General features: G+C 37.7%; 1 protein-coding gene across 7 annotated transcripts in view; it reads left to right on the forward strand.

Annotated features, from left to right (window-relative positions):
• The window catches only part of Kcnmb2 (potassium calcium-activated channel subfamily M regulatory beta subunit 2), a 315,499-nt gene that overhangs the window by 264,870 nt on the left and 43,007 nt on the right, over nt 1-7,622 (forward strand). The window lies entirely within an intron of this gene.

The raw sequence follows: 7,622 nt of genomic DNA on the forward strand, positions 1-7,622 counted from the left end.
GCGTGCTCACTCACATCCAGTGACTTTACAAGACTGTGCCCTGTCAGAAATGCCCTCTCACACTCATACACCCACCTTATCCTTTCCTTCTCTAACTCCATTCTGCCTGAAGACACCCAATCAGAACTTGAACCCCACTCTCAGCCTCATCATCCTCTTTACCCAATCAGACTTGGCTTTGTTGTCTAGTGAATTTCCAGAGCCTTGCATGTACCTGGTACACAGTAGATACTGAATACACTCTGACTCAAGTGATAAACATTACATATCTGGGCACAAAGCATATGGCAAGAGGAAGGCTGAGTTTCAAGAGGGCTCAGTTAGCTCAGCAGGTTCACATATCCCTTGGAGTACATGCGAGCTTAGGGGAGGGAACAAATGGAGGGTAAGAAAAGACAAGAGGTCAAAGTCAAACAACGAAAACTGAATGGGTTATGCAGCTCAACCCAGCCACTTCTGTTCTCCTTTGGGTTTAGAGTGAGTAAATGTGTTCATGAAATTATACAACACCCCAGTGTGTGTGTGTGTGTGTGTGTGTGTGTGTGTGTGTGTGTGTTGCACATACAAGTGTGGAGACCAGTGGTTGATATTGAGTGTCTTCTGCAATCTCCCTCCACCTTTGTTTCTAAGATATGATGTTTCACTGAACCTGGAGTTAAATGGTTGGCTAGACTAGTTAGCCAGTCTTCTGCTTGTGCCCACTGCATACACAGTACTGGGTTCACAGATGACAGTCACTGTGTTCTGCTGTTTTCACGTGGGTGTTGGGGATCTGAAGTCCTCATGCTTGCATGCCAGCTCACTTTGCCCACTGAGCTGTCTCCCGAGGCCCTCTACAACTGTTTTAAAGTCTTTGCTTACCTCTGTTACCAGTTCTTGGAGCCTGAGTCCACTGTTTCCATGGTCTTGGCTTCTTATCCAAAGAATTGAAATAAACGCTCATATAGATTGCAAAGTAGCAAAGAAACTTTATTCAGAAGCAAAACAAGAGCACGGATCAGAAATAAGTGTATTTCAAGTAGGGAAGATACCTCATAGGTGACAAAGTGTTCAAAGGCCCTACTGCTATTATGGAGTGAAGAGAAGCCTATTACCAAAGAGTATAGTGAGATGGTTCTCCTTTTGATTGATAGATTAGATCATACAATCATTTATTTACCATGTATGCCCTTCCCATAATGTATCTGATTTTTTGTTTTTTGTTTGTTTTTATTGATTTATATTTTATTGCATTATTATGAGAAAAGATACATAATTTCAATTTATGAATTTCTTTAACTTTAACTGTTGTCTTTAATTTTTTATTAGATATTTTCTTTATTTACTTATCAAATTATATCCCCTTTCCCAATTTCGCCTCCAGGAAAAAAAATATTCTCTCCCTCCTCCCCCTGCTCACCAACTCACCCTCTCCCTCTTCCTGGCCATGGAATTACCCTACACTGGAGCATAGAACCTTCACAGGACCAAGGGTCTCTACTACCATTGAGGACCGACTAGGACATCCTCTGCTACATATGCAGCTGGGGCCACAAGTCCCACCATGTGTACTCTTTGGTTGGTGAATTAGTCCCTGGGAGCTCTGAGGGTACTAGTTAGTTCATATTGTTGTTCATGCTAAGGGGCTGCAAATCCTTCAGCTCCTTGGGTCCTTTCTCTAGCTCCTTCATTAGGGACCCTGTGCTCAGACCAATGAATGGCTATAAACCTCTACTTCTATATTAGTCAGACACTTTCAGAGCCTCTCAGGAGACAGCTATATCAGGCTCCTGTCAGCCAGTACTTGTTGGCATCCACAATAGTGTCTGGGTTTGGTGACTGAATATGGGAATGGTTCCCAGGTGGGTCAGTCTCTGGATTGTCCTTACTTCAGTCTCCAAACTTTGTCTCTGCAACTCCTTCCATGGGTATTTTGTTCCCCCTTCTAAGAAGGACTGAAGTATCCACAATGTGTTCTTCCTTCTTCTTGAGTTTCTTGTCTTTTGTGGATTGTATCTTGGGTATTCCGATCTTCTGGGCTTATATCCACTTATCAGTGACTGCATACTATGTGTGTTCTTTTCTGATTGGGTTGCCTCACTCAGGATGATATTTTTCTAGTTCCATCCATTTGCCTAAGAATTTCATGAATTTACTCCATTGTGTAAACGTACCACATTTTATGTATCCATTCCTCTGTTGAGGGACATCTGGGTCCCTCTTTCCAGCTCCTGGCTATTTTAAATAAGGCTGCTAAGAACATAGCGGAGCATGTGTCCTTATTACATGTTGGACCACCTTCTGGGTATATGCCAGAGTGGTATTGCTGGGTCCTCAGGTAGTACTATGTCCAGTGTTCTGAGGAACCACCAAACTGATTTCCAGAGTGGTTGTACCAGCTTGCAATCCTACCAACAATGAAGGAGTATTCCTCTTTCTCCACAACCTCACCAGCATCTGCTGTCACCTGAGTTTTTCATCTTAGCCATTCTGACTGGTTTGAGGTGGAATCTCGGGGTTGTTTTGATTTGCATTTCCCTGATGACTAAGGATGTTGAACATTTCTCTAGGTGCTTCTCAGCCATTCGGTATTTCTCAGTTGAGAATTCTCTGTTTATCTTCGTACCCCATTTTTAAGAGGGTTATTTGGTTGTCTGGAGTCTAACTTCTTGAGGTCTTTGTATATGTTGGATATTAGCCCTCTATCACATATAAGATTGGTTAAGATCTTTTCCCAATCTGTTGGTTGCTGTTTTGTCCTATTGACAATGTCCTTTGACTTACAGAAGGTTTGCAATTTTATTGGTTCCCATTTGTCAATTCTTGATCTTAGAGCATAAGCTATTGATGTTCTGTTCAGGAAATTTTCCCTTGTGCCCATGTGCTCGAGGCTCTTCCCACTTTCTTTTCTACTAGTTTCAGTGTATCTGGTTTTATGTGGAGGTCCTTGATCCACTTGGACTTGAGCTTTATTCAAGGATTTAGGAATGGATCGATTTGCATTTATTCTTCTACATGCTAACTGCCAGTCGAGCCAGCACCATTTGTTGAAAATGCTTTTTTCTACTGGGTTAAAAAAACTCCTTTGTCAAAGATCAAGTGACCATAGATGTGTGGGTTCATTTCTGGGTCTTTAATTCTATTCCATTTTCCACCTGCCTGTCACTATACCAATACCATGCAGTTTTTATCACAATTGGTCTGTAGTACAGCTTAAGGTCAGGGATGGTGATTCCACCAGAGGTTCTTTTATTGTTGCAAATGGTTTTTGCTATCCTAGGTTTTTTGTTGTTCCAGATGAACTTGCAAATTGCTTTTTCCATGTCTGTTAAGAACTGAGTTGGAATTTTGATGGGAATTGGATTGAATGTGTAGATTGCTTTTGCAAGATGGCGATTTTTACTATATTAATCCTGCCAATCCATGAGCATGGAAGATCATTCCATCTTCTGAGATCTTTGATTTCTTTCTTCAGAGACTTGAAATCTTGTCATACAGATCTTTCACTTGCTTAGTTAGAGTCACATCAAGGTATTTTATATTATTTGTGACTATTGTGAAGAGTGTTGTTTCCCTAATTTCTTTCTCAGCTTGTTTATCCTTTGTGTAGAGGAAGGCCACTGATTTGCTTGAGTTAATTTCATATCCAGCTACTTTGCTAAAGTTGTTTATCAGGTTTAGTTCTCTGGTGGAAATTTGAGGATCACTTAAGTATACTATCATATCATCTGCAAATAGTGATAATCTGACTTCCTCCTTTCCAATTTGTATCCTTTTGATCTCCTTTTTTTGTCTAACTGCTCTGGCTAGGACTTCAAGTACAATATTGAATAGGTAGGGAGAGAGTGGGCAGTCTTGTCTAGTCCCTGATTTTAGTGGGATTGCTTCAAGTTTCTCTCCATTTAGTTTGATGTTGGCTACTGGTTTGCTGTATATTGCTTTTACTATGTTTAGGTATGGGACTTGAATTCCTGATCTTTCCAAGACTTTTATCAAATTTGTCAAATGCGTTCTCAGAATCTAATAAAATGATCATATGGGTTTTTTTCTTTGAGTTTGCCTATATAGTGGGTTATGTTGATGGATTTCCATATACTGAACCATCCCTGCATCCCTTGGATGAAGCCTAGTTGATTATGATGGATGATTTTTTTTGATGTGTCCTTGGGTTGGGTTTGCAAGGATTTTATTGAATATTTTTGCATTGATATTTATAAGGGTCTGAAGTTTTCTTTCCTTATTAGGTCTTTGTTTGGTTTAGGTATAAGAGTAATTGTGGCTTCATAGAATGAATTGGGTAGAGTACCTTCTGTTTCAATTTTGTGTAATAGTTTGAGGAATTTTGGTATTAAGTCTTCTTTGAAGGTCTGATAAAACTCTGCACTAAACCCATCTGGTCCTGGGCTTTTCTTGGTTGAGAGACTATTAATGACTGTTTCTATTTAGTTAAGAGATATAGTACTGTTTGGATCCTTTATCTGATCTTGATTTAACTTTGGTAACTGGTATCTGTCTAGAAAATTGTCCATTTCATCCAGGTTTTCCAGTTTTATTGAGTATAGGTTTTTGTAGTAGGATCTCATGATTTTTTGGATTTCCTCAGTTTCTGTTGTTATATCTCCCTTTTCATTTGTGATTTTGTTAATTAAGATTCTGTCTCTGTGCCCTCTAGTCTGTCTAAGGGCTTATCTATCTTGTTGATTTTCTCAAAGAACCAACTCCTGGTTTGGTTGACTATATAGTTCTTTTTGTTTCTATTTGGTTGATTTTAGCCCTGAGTTTGATTATTTCCTGCCATCTACTCCTTTGGGTGAATTTGCTTCTTTTGTTCTAGAGCTTTCAGATGTGTTGTCAAATTGCTGGTGTATGCTCTCTCCAGTTTCTATTTGGAGGCACTCAGAGCTATGAGTTTTCCTCTTAGGACTGCTTTCATTGTGTCCCACAAGTTTAGGTATGTTGTGGCTTCATTTTCATTAAACTCTAAAACATCTTTAATTTTTTTCTTTATTTAATCCTTGACCAAGTGACCGTTGAGTAGAGTGTTGTTAAGCTTCCACATGAATGTAGGCTTTCTATTGCTTATATTGTTATTGAAGAACAGCCTTAGTCTGTGGTGATCTGATAGGATGCAAGGAATTGTTTCAATCTTCTTGTATCTGTTGAGGCCTGTTTTGTGACCAATTATATGGTGAATTTTGGAGAAGGTACCATGAAGGGCTGAGAAGAAGGTATATCCTTTTGTGTTAGGATGAAATGTTCTGTAGGTATCTGTTAAATCCATTTGGATCATAACCTTTGTTAGCTTCACTGTGTCTCTGTATAGTTTCTATTTCCATGATCTGTCCATTGCAGAGAGTAAGGTGTTGAAATCTCTCACTATTATTGTATGCAGTGCAATGTGTGCTTTGAGCTTTAGTAAAGTTTCTTTTTTGAATGTAGATGTCCTTGCATTTGGAGCATAGAGGTTCAGAACTGAGAGTTCATCTTGGTAGATTTTATCTTTGATGAGTATGAAGTGACCCTCCTTATCTTTTTTGATAACTTTAGGTTGAAAGTCAATTTCATTCAATATTAGAATGGCTACTCCAGCTTGTATCTTGGGACCATTTGCTTGGAAAATTGTTTTCCAGCCTTTTACTCTAAGGTAGTGTATTACTCAGGGTTCTCTAGAGTCATAGAACTTATGATAGTCTCTATGTAATAAAGGAATTTATTGATGACTTACAGTCTGTAGTCCAACTCCCAACAATCAACTCCCAACAATGGTCAGCAGCAGCTGTGAATGGAAGTCCGAGGATCCAGCAGTTGCTCAGTCTCACAAGGCAAGCAGGTGAAGCAGAGAGAGCCTTCTTTCTTCCAATGTCCTTATATAGGTCTCCAGCAAAAGGTCTGGCCCAGATTGCCACCACACCTTTAATCCCAGATATCCTTGCTTGAACTCATAGATCTTCCAGTCTTAATCTTCTAGGATTCATAGCCACTATGCCACTACATCTTTAATCCCAGATGATCTTGAACTCATAGATCTTTCTATCTTAATCCTCTGGAATTCATAGCCACTATACCTCAAGATCTCCATGCCAAGATTCATGTTGGAAACTTGTATCTCTCAGCCTCCAGATTAGGGCCAGGTGATCCTTCTAATTCTGGATTGTAGTTCATTTCAGATATAGTCAAGTTGACAACCAGGAATAGCCACTACAGGTAGTATCTATCTCTGTCACTGACATGGGTTTCCTGTATGCAACAAAATGTTGGGTCCTGTTTACATAGCCAGTCTGTTAGTCTATGTCTTCTTATTGGGGAATTAAGTCCATTGATGTTAAGAGATATTAAGGAAAAGTAATTGTTGCTTCCTCTTATTTTTGTTGTTAGAGTTAGAATTCTGTTCATGTGGCTATCTTTTTTAGTTTTGTTGAAAGATTTCTTTCTTGCTTTTTCTAGAATGCATTTTCCCTCTTTGTGTTGGAGTTTTCCATTTATTACCTTTTGAAGGGCTGAATTTGTGGAAACATATTGTATAAATTTGTTTTTCTCCATCTATGGTAATTGAGAGTTTGGCTGGAATCTGTGTTCTCTTAGGGTCTATATGACATCAGCCCAGTATCTTCTAGCTTTCACAGTCTCTGGTGAGAAGTCTGGTGTAATTCTGATAGGCCTACCTTTATATGTTACTTGACCCTTTTCCCTCACTGCTTTTAAAATTCTTTCTTTGTTTTGTGCATTTGGTGTTTTGATTATTATGTGACAGGAGAAATTTCTTTTCTGGTCCAAACTATTTGGAATTCTGTAGGCATCTTCTTGTATGTTCATGGGCTTTCTTTTTTTAAGTTAGGGAAGTTTTCTTCTATAATTTTGTTGAAGATATTTACTTGCCCTTTAAGTTGGAGGTCTTCACTCTCTTCTATACCTATTATCTTTAGGTTTGGTATTCTGTTGGTGATGCTTGCATCTATGGCTCCTAACTTCTTTCCTAGGTTTTCAATTTCCAGAGTTGTCTCTCTTTGTGATTTCTTAATTGTTTCTACTTCCATTTCCAGATCCTGGATGGTTTTGTTTGATTCCTTCACTTCTTTCTTTCTTTTTTTTTTTTTTTTTTTTTTTTTTTTTTTTTTTTTTTTTTTTTTTTTTTTTTTTTTTTTTGCATTTTTTTATTTTTAACTTTTATTGCATTATGATGAGAAAAGTTACATGATTTTAATTTATCGAATTTGTTAACATTTAAAAACATATTTTAAGTAAATAGAATTAAAACACATTCTTGTTTCCCTTTTGTACCCCAACTCCTCCCAGAGACCCCCTCTTCAATACCTACAATATCTTTTTTGTCATATTCCTTAAAATTTATAAAATATTATAACAATAAAAATGAGTACTATAAAAGTTGTTTGATATAAAACAACAATCAATTTAACAGTGTTATGTAGGTGCAATACTGAAAATGCATACATTTTTCTCAGTATAAATTTCAAATATCTCCAAACATATTAACTGTATATTTCAAAATAATACATCACTACTAGTATTTTCTTTTCTTTTTTTTTTAATTTTAGATATTTTCTTTATTTACATGCAGATTTCTCCATTCCCAGTTTCCCCTCCAAAAAACAAAAAAACAAACAAAAACAAACCCCTGTTGCCTC

The sequence above is a fragment of the Mastomys coucha genome, unplaced genomic scaffold, assembly GCF_008632895.1.
Source record: "Mastomys coucha isolate ucsf_1 unplaced genomic scaffold, UCSF_Mcou_1 pScaffold17, whole genome shotgun sequence".
NCBI classification, from domain to species: Eukaryota; Metazoa; Chordata; class Mammalia; order Rodentia; family Muridae; genus Mastomys; species Mastomys coucha.